This window comes from Stegostoma tigrinum, chromosome 1 (assembly GCF_030684315.1).
Source record: "Stegostoma tigrinum isolate sSteTig4 chromosome 1, sSteTig4.hap1, whole genome shotgun sequence".
Taxonomy (NCBI): domain Eukaryota; kingdom Metazoa; phylum Chordata; class Chondrichthyes; order Orectolobiformes; family Stegostomatidae; genus Stegostoma; species Stegostoma tigrinum.
The window spans coordinates 36,487,066-36,499,666 of NC_081354.1; the positions used below are offsets into that span (position 1 = coordinate 36,487,066).

Here is a 12,601-nt window from a genome sequence, read left to right on the forward strand (position 1 = left end):
CCTTTACTTTGAGGTCCCTGATCAAATCCGGTTCATTGCACAACACCAGATCCAGAATTGCCTCCTCCCTGGTAGGCTCCAGTACAAGCTGTTCTAAGAATCCATCTCGGAGGCACTCCACAAACTCCCTTTCCTGGGGTCCAGTACCATCCTGATTCTCCCAGTCTACCTGCATGTTGAAATCTCCCATAACAACTGTAGTGATACCTTTGTGACAAGCCAATTTCAACTCTTGATTCAACTTGCACCCTACCTCCTGACTTCTGTTTGGGGGCCTGTAGATAACTCCCATTAGGGTCTTTCTACCCTTAGAATTTCTCAGCTCTATCCATACTGACTCTACATCTCCTGACTCTATGTCCCCCCTCGCAAGAGACTGAATAGCCTGGGAGAAAGGCCTGAAGCACCTCTGGGCTTAGATGGCTTCAGATTGCAGTGCCACAACTTAGAAGCTATGAGGATGCTTTCTGATCTTGTTGCACCACTACACTAAATGTAAGTCAATCTTCCTCCTGTAGATGCATGCAACATCTGCTCCATGCAGAATACACCAACTCTTTAACAAATGCAGGCTAGCTTTAAGAGGTTCTAACCTTGAATGAACTTGGACCTCTTCCCAAGCATGCATATATTGAGTAGCAGTGGTCATTGAATAGCAGGTCATTATGATCCTTTTAAATGAATAGGCAGCATGAAGTTGTGTGGTGCCTCGACCAAAAGCAGGAATATGCGTTAATCCCCACTGTAATTCACACATTTGCTTTGGAGGGCTATTAAATTTTCCCTCATCAATGATATGTACCTGTCAAATGCATAACAATTCTGTAGCAAACATTATCTTATTTTATATATGTTGCATTGTTGGAATTAAACTAGGAGCTCATTATTGTATTGAAATATGCCCAAACTGTCCAATTAAAAGAAAATTAAATTCAGTAGCTTACTATTAATCAACAGTATTTTACAGAGATCTAAGATTGAGTTTCTTGAGATTTTTCACGAATATAACATAACCAACATCATTTGTAATGATTTAACATTTAATGTGTGGATGTGCCTTTTTTTCCAATCTTTTGCTCTAACAATCTTTTTATTAACTCAAGGTGTATTTTCCATGTAATTGAATGTTCATCTGCTTGGTTAAAAGAATAACGTTATCACAAAATACTAATAATTCTTAATAAAAACCAAAAGAACAGTGGATGCTGTAAATCAGGAACCAAAACAGAAGTTGCTGGAAAACCTCATTATACTAGTAATTTTTCTCCCATATTCAGATGAGTAAATGTGCTAACCAGTGTGCTATTGATGAGAAATGTTCCAGAATAAATTTTGTGACTGCACTGAACTGGTTGATTGCACCATCAGCTGTTAAAGGAGCTTCAGTTTCACTCAGCACTCTTACTTGGGAAAATCAGCTCATTTCCTTCCTTCTAATTCCTTTCAGAGGTGCCTGTTGAAAATATGCATTTGAATGTTAGCTGAGGACAGAATTTACTTCTTATATGATCCCTCTATGAATAAATAAACTGCCGATACTCAGTATTCAGGCTTACGCATGCGGAATGGCTGATTGTGTTTGCCACATTTATGGAACTGTCCAACATCTTCAATAAAGGAAGAAACAAATTGGAGAAAAATAATAGAAAAGTGAATAGTCAATATAGAAGTTAGCTTTAAGAAACAATTTTTGAATTATGCTAGTGTTAACCAGGTACTAACATGAATTTAAACTGCACAACAATTTCATCATGAAATTTTACCCCTTGAGGTTGAGAACTCTTTCTGTGCTGTTTGTAATAAATTTGTTCATACATTCAGTTAAATTCCCTACACCTGCTTCAAAAAACTCCAGCATCTAAGGTAATAGAACAAGCATATATGGAAATGAAATGATTTTGTATGTGTTGCAAGATATATAAATACATTTGAAAGAGATCTTGCTGGAACATTGGACTGAATTTTTATGTAAAAACTAGGCATGTCTAGATTATGTATGGGGATTTAAAATTTTTGAGAAATCTGTTCCCAATCCAAACCTGTCACCAACCTATTTCTGGCTTTAACTGAGATAAGTAGTTAGGCTGGGAGCCAACTCTCTCTCCAAGGAAGTGGACTGGAACTTGAAACATGATAATGATGCTATGACTTTCATTCACACTTAGATTTTCACCTCATCATCACGAGCATCGGGAAATCTGGCACCCTCATTGGGGTGAGAATTGATGGATTCAGAAAGTGAATATCTTCACACCTGCCCCATGGAACTAAGTATAAAAGCAGAAAATGCTGGAAATGCTCAGCAGATCAGGTCTGTAGAGAGGAAAAACAGAGTTAACACTTTAGATCAATGCTGCCACTTCATCAAACTGAGAAAGAATAGTTATGTCAGAGATAGTAGGAACTGCAGATGCTGGAGAATCTGCGATTACACCGCGTAGAGTTGGATGAACACAGCAGACCAAGCAGCATCAGAGGAGCAGGAAGGCTGGCGTTTCAGGCCTAGATCCTTCAAACCCAATACGTCATCCTTCCTCTCCTCTGATGCTGCTTGGCCTGCTGTGTTCATCCAGCTCTACACCTTGTTATCAAGGATAGTTATGTAATGTGTTTTAGGTAAGAGAAAGGAAGAACACAAGAGAGGTCTGTAATAGACAAAGAGTAGAAAACATAAAGTCAAAAAGGTTTTTGTTGCAAGAAGTAAGAAAACAAAAGAACAGTCCAGATGAGGTATGAATCATTGAATGGTGGCTTCCAAATGCCTAATGGAGAAATATATATAAACATATGTAAAGAAATGAGAACCATTAAACCAGCAAACACAAATATATAAAATGGAGGCTGAGATTATTTTCTAAATTTATTAAACTTGGTGTTGAGCCCAGAAGATTGTAGAGTGCTGAGTTCAAAGGTGAGGTGCTGTTCTTGTGCGAATAGAGTCCCATTTAAAGAGTGTGACAGGCCAAGGAAGGCAAACCTGTTGCCAGCCTAAGAAGTCTCCATGTTTGGGTATCCAAAACCACCTTGAATTCTCCTCAAACCCTGTGATTCCCAATATCAGGCCTCTATTCAATAATCCTTCCCCCTCCTTAACTGCCTCATCTGAAACATTGGATATCCCCTCCAGTGGCTTCTGATTTTACCACTCCCATAGCCTCCAATTACCCTACTCCACCTAACACATCCCAGTTCCCATGGCTTCTGATCCCTTCTCAGACACCTAACTTTGGTCCAGAAACTCACTATAAATTGATCCAATTTGAAGATGATGCCAAACTTAGAGGGACACCTCTTTTAAAAGCATCAGTTAGAAACTGTAGAGTTAGCATGATGAATGATGCGGTCATTATGGCACAAGAGTACCAAGCAAAACTAAATCAGTCTCACTATCACTGGATTTGCAACAGTTGAATTAAAACATTCAATGACTCTTGAAATTGCTTAATTATTCCTAACCAGGCCTTATGAATAACCGATCTTGTTTTAAGTATAAACAGAAATTAGCAATTTATTCTTACTAATATAACTTTTTCAGGACACAGATAAACAACAAGGCAATACAATTAATATCTACAATCTAAAGCACAAACTTCTTCGATCATAACCTTCTCTCGCATACAGATAGACATATTTAAGGGATAAGTTAGAAAAGAAGTTAAAAGAATCATAATTGGCCAGTTGAGTAAACAGCTTGAAACATTTCTGTGAAATCCTTGGACAACAGATTGTTAACAGGCATGGAGAACTGTGTATCTTGTTTGAATTCCAAAATCACTAGTTAATGAAAACAGTTTCATCAGACTTCTAGAAATATGTGCTTATTTCTTACACAATGGGATTCTTTTCTCAGAATATTCAACAACTGAACTGAAGATAAATTAGAGAATGAACAAAACCAATCAGCACCTTCTCTGGAAGACTCCAAGTATCTTAGGGCCTCCTGCCAAATACAGTCAGAACCAATTTTTTTTATCTCTTTTTAACCCATATGTTTTGCAGTTGGCAGTTAGCACTGGCCCTCCCTTGATTGGCCAATTCAACATCCGAATAGCTGCCAGCCCTGAGCATGGCAACAACTAAGTGCCAATTCATTTACCGTGTCCTTAGATCAGCAATTATGTTGCATCATTTTCCAGTCCAGTTCCAAACAGAAATCTGACTTTGTTCTCTGAGATAGTAGGAACTGCAGATGCTGGAGAATCTGAGATAACATGGTGTAGAGCTGGATGAAAATAGCAGGCCAAGCAGCATCAGAGGAGCAGGAAAACTGATGTTTCGGGCCTAGACCCTTCTTCAGAAAAAATGATGCTTCTTCTGAAGAAGGGTCTAGGCCCGAAACGTCAGCCTTCCTGCTTCTCTGATGCTGCTTGGCCTGCTGACTTTGTCCTCTTCTCTTTTACAACAAGCTGCTGTTCAAAGCTCAATTCTTCAACTCACAGATGGGTGCTGACTTTAATGCTCCCTATTCGGCTGAAACAAGGCATGGCCATTAAAATAAGTGACTGTGCTTGCTGGAAGTGGCCTAGTGCCCCCTAATCCTAATTGTGATCCTGACCCTGATCCTGATAATCCTATTGAGCCTGGTGTCCCCACTACCTCCTTCTGGTTGTATCATATCTCAGCTTCAGCCTCCTGAATTCCTCCTTCTTTTAAGTCATATAACACTGGGCTTAGTTGATGAAACAATGGTGGATGAAACTTAATGTAGCCATGTGCAAAATACTGCATGTGGGAACACACACTTTATTAGATGGTGTTGAAATAGCAAAGGTTGATGTTAAAAGAGACCCAGAATTCTTATTACTCTCAATGCTTAAATGTTCAACTAAAACAGAGCAGCAATCAACAAACCTAATAGAATATTGAATCATGCAGTCCGAACAGTAGAGGACAAATCAATGGAAGTCATGTTTGCAATACATGGCTCTGGTCAGATCTCACTTGAAAGCTGTTTATCATACTCATCAATGAAACATGACAGAGAGATACTTTGGTGGATGATTATGCAGAGAATGGTCAGAAGATCTCTTACCTAGTGTTGGGGGGAGCTTGAATTTTGTAGCCTGAAAAAGATACATCTAAAAGGTAATCTTTCTAAGATATCTAAGATAATAAGAGAGTTAGTTGCATTATTACTTTAAATTAAACAATGGGAGTAGATCAAAAATCCAGAAATTTAAATTAGTAAAATGTGACTTTCAAATGAATGTGACCTTAATCCTTTTGTCAAGAATAATCAGTACTTTGGATTGGCTCCAGGGCAGAGTGGTGCGGGAAAAAGCCTCTTTTAATAACCAATTAGATGCTTCAATGGAAAAGACTGTACGATTATTGTAGGAGAATGAGTTAACATGAGCTGATTTTCTCATCCAGTGTACAGGGCTGGGTTTTACAACCTCCACCAGACATGTTTCTGGCAGGAGACGCATAAAGTAGGACAAATGGTGATCCTACCATGTTTCCGATTACCTACCATGTTTCCGATTACCTATTTCTCATAATGTGGTAGGTAGGCGGACACCAAATTTGATAGCGGAATCAACATATTTAAGTAAAAACTGAAAGGTCAATTGAGCCTGTTATGAAGTCAATTGACCCCATTAGTGTGATGCCCATGCCATAATAATGGTTGGTGTGAGCAAGCATGTGGGAATGAGTGGGTGGTCCATTCTTTAAAAACATACAGCCTGCTTAAAAGGCAGGTGTGAAGATAGGGATGGGCCTCATTATTTGTGGGCTGCCCATGTATACTCAGGGCACCCCTTCCCAAGATGACACCTGCCCATTTGTTGCTCACCATCTGACCTCCAAATCCTTGTTATCCACATTTTGCGTGACCTCCAAATTCCTGTTATCCACTTTTTTTGTGTGACTTTCAGTCCCTCCCTGACCCAGCCCGGCACAAATCTAGTTCTAGCATCTTCATGGACCAACTCCCAATCCTAGCAGCATCCACTATTGCACTCTGAGTTGCCAGCCAATCTGATTGGCAGACATCTCTCAAGAGTGGGACTATTTCTTCATTTAGCCACCCATAGCATGTTATCACTAAAGCTCCAGCTTTTTTACATATTCTTGGCAGCTGGTACATACAAACATTGCTTTGGCAGGGCTCAGTCATGTGATTCCCTCTGAACATTTTTTTGAGGTCACCAGGCGTTATTACCTTCAGCAATCATACCTCGCCGACGAAAATCACAGATCTGGAACCAGAAATTACCCAGTGGACTTTCGAAGCTGGGAATTTTCTCTCTTCCCACTACTCACCCTTAGGGGGAGAATCTGCCCCTCTGTTTCCTAGCCAGCCACTTTTCTGCACCCATTCATAAACTCAATCACAGTCTCAATCCATTGCCTCATTTACCTTGCCTTCTTTCACCTAACCCAAGTGTTCTACAGTTTCTTGTACCCTAGGAAGTTTGACAAATTTTTGACTGACTTTTCATATTTACAATATCACCTGTACAATTAATGTACCCTCAGAAGGCCTCTTCTTTCTTTCCCACCCACCACATCTTAGTGGAGTCATGGGTTTCCCAGCTGCCCTACAGTGGTGTCTGTTGGCTTCGAGATTGGTCGGGCAACCCCTGATGTGTTTCAGTCCAGACGGCCTAGACATAATGAGTGTGTCCTTCCCAGAGGCAAGTGCCTTCCCAGAGGCTTCACCTCCCATAGGGTTGAGGGTGACAGGCAGAGTAGAGGCGGAAGATCCAGCTACTCCTGGAGTGTCCTGAGAGGACTTCTCAGGAGGGGGGTCCTATAGCTTGGTATCTACTGACACATTCTCGTCCCCTTAAGGACGGGGCATCTGGAATGAGGTAGAGGTCCCTGGGCTCCCCGTCATCTTATCAGTGCAGAGTGATCTATGTATATCAAGCAGTCTGGAACCAACAACTGCTAGACCTGGCTCTCTATGGCAGCCACCAATCTGTCCTGAAAAACACTAGATGCTCACATTCCTGAGGGAGCAGGGTCCTAACCTCATTGTTGCAGTCTTGCAATATTTGTGACAGGTTACTTAATGCCTGCAACAAACTTATCTGCTCCTGTGTCTACTATGAATGTCAATGAAGTCACAAATTGCTGCCATCATGGGGTTCTGTCCTGCCTGGGGCTGAGCAGATGTCTTGCCTGTGCCAGTCCTCTAATTACCAGTGACCTGAGGCATTTCTTCCTCAGTCTGCTGCAGAGATGCAGCTGTGATATGTTCACCCAACTCTAATCCAGCTAATGTACCCAATGATTTGTTAGTATCTTAGTTGGTGGGGGTACAGGAGGCAGCCTTGTTGGTGATTCCTGTGAAGCAGCTGTGCTCTCTTCCTCAGAGGTGAGCAAAGTGATGTCTTGTGGTGCCACTGTCTTGGTACCTGCAGGAGACAAGAGAGAATGAGTTGTGAACAAAGAGTTGACGTTCTAGCATATATTCACAGTGGGGATAAGTGATAATAACTCAGCAACGGACAGTGCTTCTTATTTGGATGCCAGGACATGGTGGTTCTCACATTTCCATAGGACTGGTTGTAGTCTTTGCTGACAAGGGCTAAACTCCTCTCCTCTTAGGATGTTGAGGAGATGAATATTTGGCATCCTCCAACCAACTGGTTCTTTTGGTTCTTTTACAGTCTATTTTCTCCTGCAATGACAAAAAGGGATGGCTTGCATGAGACTAAAGTGGATGGCACAGCTATTAGTAGTGGTGTGGGTGGGTTAAAAGTAACACAATTACTTAAACACATTCAAAGTAACATTAACTAAACATTCCTTAGTAACTGTGCCACTAAACTACTAAAAAGATACCTCCTTAACATCTGAAGACGGCTGACAACTCAAAACTGTGTTTATACGTTACACGGTAACATTTGCTTAATTGCAGTCCTTGTAGGTACCAGTCCAAAGTTACTCCCAGTTTGCATTTCACAGTTTTAGTGAATTATAATGTCAGTGTCAATTGAAAGTTTCATCCCTCAATTTTCTGAGAATTCTTGGAGCAATCAGCAGCAACACACACACTGCCAATTCTTTCTCCTGCCACTCCAAGGTTTTACTTAGCATCCTTAAATATTCATAGGCCCTTTTCATAGAATAAAATCATAGAAATATTTCACAAAATCCCCTCAGTATGGAAACAGGGCATTCAGTCCAACAAGTCCACACTGACTCTGAAGAGTATTCCCCCAGACTTACCCACCTACCCTATCCCTGTAACCCCACATTTCCCCATGGCTAATCCAGCTAACTTACACATCCCTGGACACTGTGGGCAATTTGGCACAGCCAGTCCACCTGATCTGTACATATTTGGTCTGTGAGAGGAAACTGAAGCACCCAGAGGAAACCCACACGGACACAGGGAGAACGTGCAAGCTCCACACAGAGGCTGGAATTGAACTCAGGTCCCTGGTGCTGTGAGACAGCTGTGCTAACCACTGAACTACCATGCCACTCTGTTTCCTTTGACCAGAGAACAAACTCCCACCAGTATCCAAGATAGTATCAGAGATAATGGGAACTGCAGATGCTGGAGATTCCAAGATAATAAAATGTGAGGCTGGATGAACACAGCAGGCCAAGCAGCATCTCAGGAGCACAAAAGCTGACGTTTCGGGCCTAGACCCTTCATCAGAGAGGGGGATGGGGGGAGGGAACTGGAATAAATAGGGAGAGAGGGGGAGGCGGACCGAAGATGGAGAGTAAAGAAGATAGGTGGAGAGGGTGTAGGTGGGGAGGTAGGGAGGGGATAGGTCAGTCCAGGGAAGACGGACAGGTCAAGGAGGTGGGATGAGGTTAGTAGGTAGCTGGAGGTGCGGCTTGGGGTGGGAGGAAGGGATGGGTGAGAGGAAGAACCGGTTAGGGAGGCAGAGACAGGTTGGACTGGTTTTGGGATGCAGTGGGTGGGGGGGAAGAGCTGGGCTGGTTGTGTGGTGCAGTGGGGGGAGGGGATGAACTGGGCTGGTTGAGGGATGCAGTGGGGGAAGGGGAGATTTTGAAACTGGTGAAGTCCACATTGATACCATATGGCTGCAGGGTTCCCAGGCGGAATATGAGTTGCTGTTCCTGCAACCTTCGGGTTGCAACCCGAAGGTTGCAGGAACAGCAACTCATATTCCGCCTGGGAACCCTGCAGCCATATGGTATCAATGTGGACTTCACCAGTTTCAAAATCTCCCCTTCCCCCACTGCATCCCTCAACCAGCCCAGTTCATCCCCTCCCCCCACTGCACCACACAACCAGCCCAGCTCTTCCCCCCCACCCACTGCATCCCAAAACCAGTCCAACCTGTCTCTGCCTCCCTAACCGGTTCTTCCTCTCACCCATCCCTTCCTCCCACCCCAAGCCGCACCCCCAGCTACCTACTAACCTCATCCCACCTCCTTGACCTGTCCGTCTTCCCTGGACTGACCTATCCCCTCCCTACCTCCCCACCTACACCCTCTCCACCTATCTTCTTTACTCTCCATCTTCGGTCCGCCTCCCCCTCTCTCCCTATTTATTCCAGTTCCCTCCCCCCATCCCCCTCTCTGATGAAGGGTCTAGGCCCGAAACGTCAGCTTTTGTGCTCCTGAGATGCTGCTTGGCCTGCTGTGTTCATCCAGCCTCACATTTTATTATCCCACCAGTATCCAGCCTGGTGACTAATACAAAACAGCATTATCCTTCACTGTCAGCGCCAGTTAGCCTTTACCTGCCCCTCTCTCTGTTCTGTGTATCTAAAACAGTAAGTCTGCTGCCTTTCTTCTTCATCTCCAGTTGTTAAAGATTAGTGTCTTGATTTTAAATTGTGCTAAATTGCCAAGGGTGTCCAGGGATATTTAGGTTAGGTGGCTTAGAGATGGGGAAATGCAAGGGTAGGGGAATGAGTCAAAGTGGGATGCTCTTCGGAGGGGCAGTGGACTTGTTGGGCTGAATAGCCTGTTTCCACGCTGTAGGGATTCTATGATCTATGATCTTTAATCGGGTTTGTTCTGAACCCCTGTCCTACTGCTAAGCAGGGCACATGGATTTTTCACTGAACAGAAGTTGTAGGATGTTGTATGTCTCTCCTTCCTGCTCCATTTTACCTTTTTTACATTCAAAACAATCTTATGAAAGCTCACATTTGTAACAATGAGCTGGATTTTACCAAAAATTGGACATGTCAGTTTTGCTAAGTTTCACTCTGCAAGCCTTAGTGAGTTTTCTCATGCTATCTTCCCAAACTCACCTCATTAAACATACATCATGCCCTTTTGGTGTCCTGCATGTCATATTTCCCTATTTACATACTGGGCACTACTGGGATCTCCTGGACTCACCTTTAAAGGCTGGTTTTTACCTAGTTAAACCCTGCCCTGCATATTTCCTATCAAATACTCAAGGCATGCTGTTTTGGAGGTGGCTTGGTGCAATGAGGCCCCTGCCCATGGAGTATGCCTGGGGATGTTGGTGATTGAGGGAGGACCAGATGTGCAAGCAGTGAGCAGGAATGGCTAGTTTACCTTGCTGACTTTAGTAATGGGGATTGTTGCCATCAAGTTCCTGTTGGTGGATGGGAAAATGGGAAATTGCCCATCAATGAAAGAAGATGACATCACAATGAAAATGATTATGCATGTGACCATATGCAAATAAGCCTCTTGCTAATCACTAGCTAGAATCTTAATGTGCCATTCAACTCAGGTGGAAAAGAAGAATTTTTGCTCTCAATGTTGAAAACTCTTCACAGCCATCTCATGCAATTATCCCAACTTTCTTATTATTGCCTACATCATTCTTGGGCTTTGAAGATTCCACCCAAGATATACAAATATGAAGTAAAGATATGGCTCATATTTTGTCAGTTTTGAGTTTGTCATCCTAAATAATTCTAAATGTATTCCTATTCAAACCTTTCAGTGATCTGCTAGACATAAATAAGTGTAGAAATTAATTAAGTGGATGTTCTTGCAGAAATCAACAAGCAAAATTAAGTTGTAATTTTCTACTGCTGATCTGTTACAGTGTTTCCTCTGATGTATTGCTAATATTCTTCATGAAAATTATGCAGCATATTGATTACCAGAGGAGGAAGAAGCACAACAATCTAACTCAGGCCATTCACTGCCAATGTGGCTGCATTCTAGTTCTTCGGTGTATTAAGGGCCATTGTCCGAACTAGGAGATGTCTGATTATTTCAGGTAAAAAAAAACAGAATAGTAACTGAAATAACAGGCTGTCAAGACCAAAATGGATACTGAAGAGATCTTTGCCTGAAAATGTAATTGCATAGCACTCAGTCTTCAGATGCTAACTGGCCTTCAAAGCCTCAAATATAATGAACAGGATGTGCACATAATTATAAATAGACATTTGCAGTTAATCATTCACCAGAAGCCTATTGCAGCAACCTTTTCTTCCATTTCACTTTTCTGTTGAATTTTCTGTTAGTATCTGCAATGACTAGCTGCTTGGTGAACAGGTTTGACACCCAATCCTAAATGTAAATTGGACCTCACCATTTAAATGCAGGAAGAAAATCTGTCCCCAGATTTCTAGGCCATAAGGACTGAATGTGTGACTGTGGATTTAGAAATGGTTTACTTACTACTTTTTCACTATTGTTCAAAACAAATCCTCTTTTTTTAGAGCTTTTCTGCAATATTCAGAATACATCTGCAGTGTTATGTATTATCATATGATGCAAAGAATAAGTTATTTCAGCACAAACAAAATTGTTAGTAGGTACCTGGATGTGCTGTTAGGGATGGTGACAGAAGCAGAACCATTTAGAAAGACACATTAAGTGACTGAGCATCGAGGGATGTGAACGATGTACAAGCAAATATGTTTAGTTCAGAATGGCATCATGGTTGGCACAAACATGGTGGTGTGAAGGGCCTGTTCCTGTGCTGTCTTGTTCAAGGTTCTGTGTTGCTATAGCAAAGCCATTGTTTTCTTAGATTCAGCATATGTAAACTGCTGAATAATAAAATCTGATTTCATCACTGAATTTGGCTTGCACTAACTTTAATTACCCAAACTGTTGTCAAATGAAGCTCCCATACATATTTGATAAATTTAAAAACACAAGTGTATTTACCAATTGGTGAACTTGACACACAGGATCTCCTCCTCTCCTAAGAGGCCTACCTTATTCAGTTTTGCCATGCTGTGTGTCAACTGTTTATAATACACTCCAAGAATTCTAACTCCAGGACCATAGAAACATACAGAAAGAGATCATTCAGTCCATTTTCCCTGTGCTGGCTCTTTAACAGAGGTATCTCAGTAATCTAGCTCTTTTCCCTCTTGTACTGCATTTTTTTTCCTATGAAGTATATATCCAATTCTCTTTTGAGCATTATGCTTGAATTTTCTTCTACCACCCTTCCAATCATACATTAAAAAATTGCTGCACAAAACAGTGTTCATCATTTCTCTGGCATGTTGGTCAATTATTGTCAATTGTTTTCACTCATTACTGATACACTTTTTGGTAAATTAAACATCCCCCATCCTTTCTGATAACTCCAAGATAGTTTTCCACATGAGAAAACCATTAGTATATCAACAAGAATAGGCTTTGGTTGATCTTCTTGGAAAAACTTGAAGAATAATAAAAATTGATTTAAAGTGAATAGACA

At 41.8% G+C, this 12,601-nt stretch overlaps 1 protein-coding gene across 1 annotated transcript in view; it reads left to right on the forward strand.

Moving 5' to 3' along the window:
* The window catches only part of LOC125456794 (short transient receptor potential channel 3), a 155,659-nt gene that overhangs the window by 21,917 nt on the left and 121,141 nt on the right, over positions 1 to 12,601 (forward strand). The gene's annotated exons all lie outside the window — the stretch shown is intronic.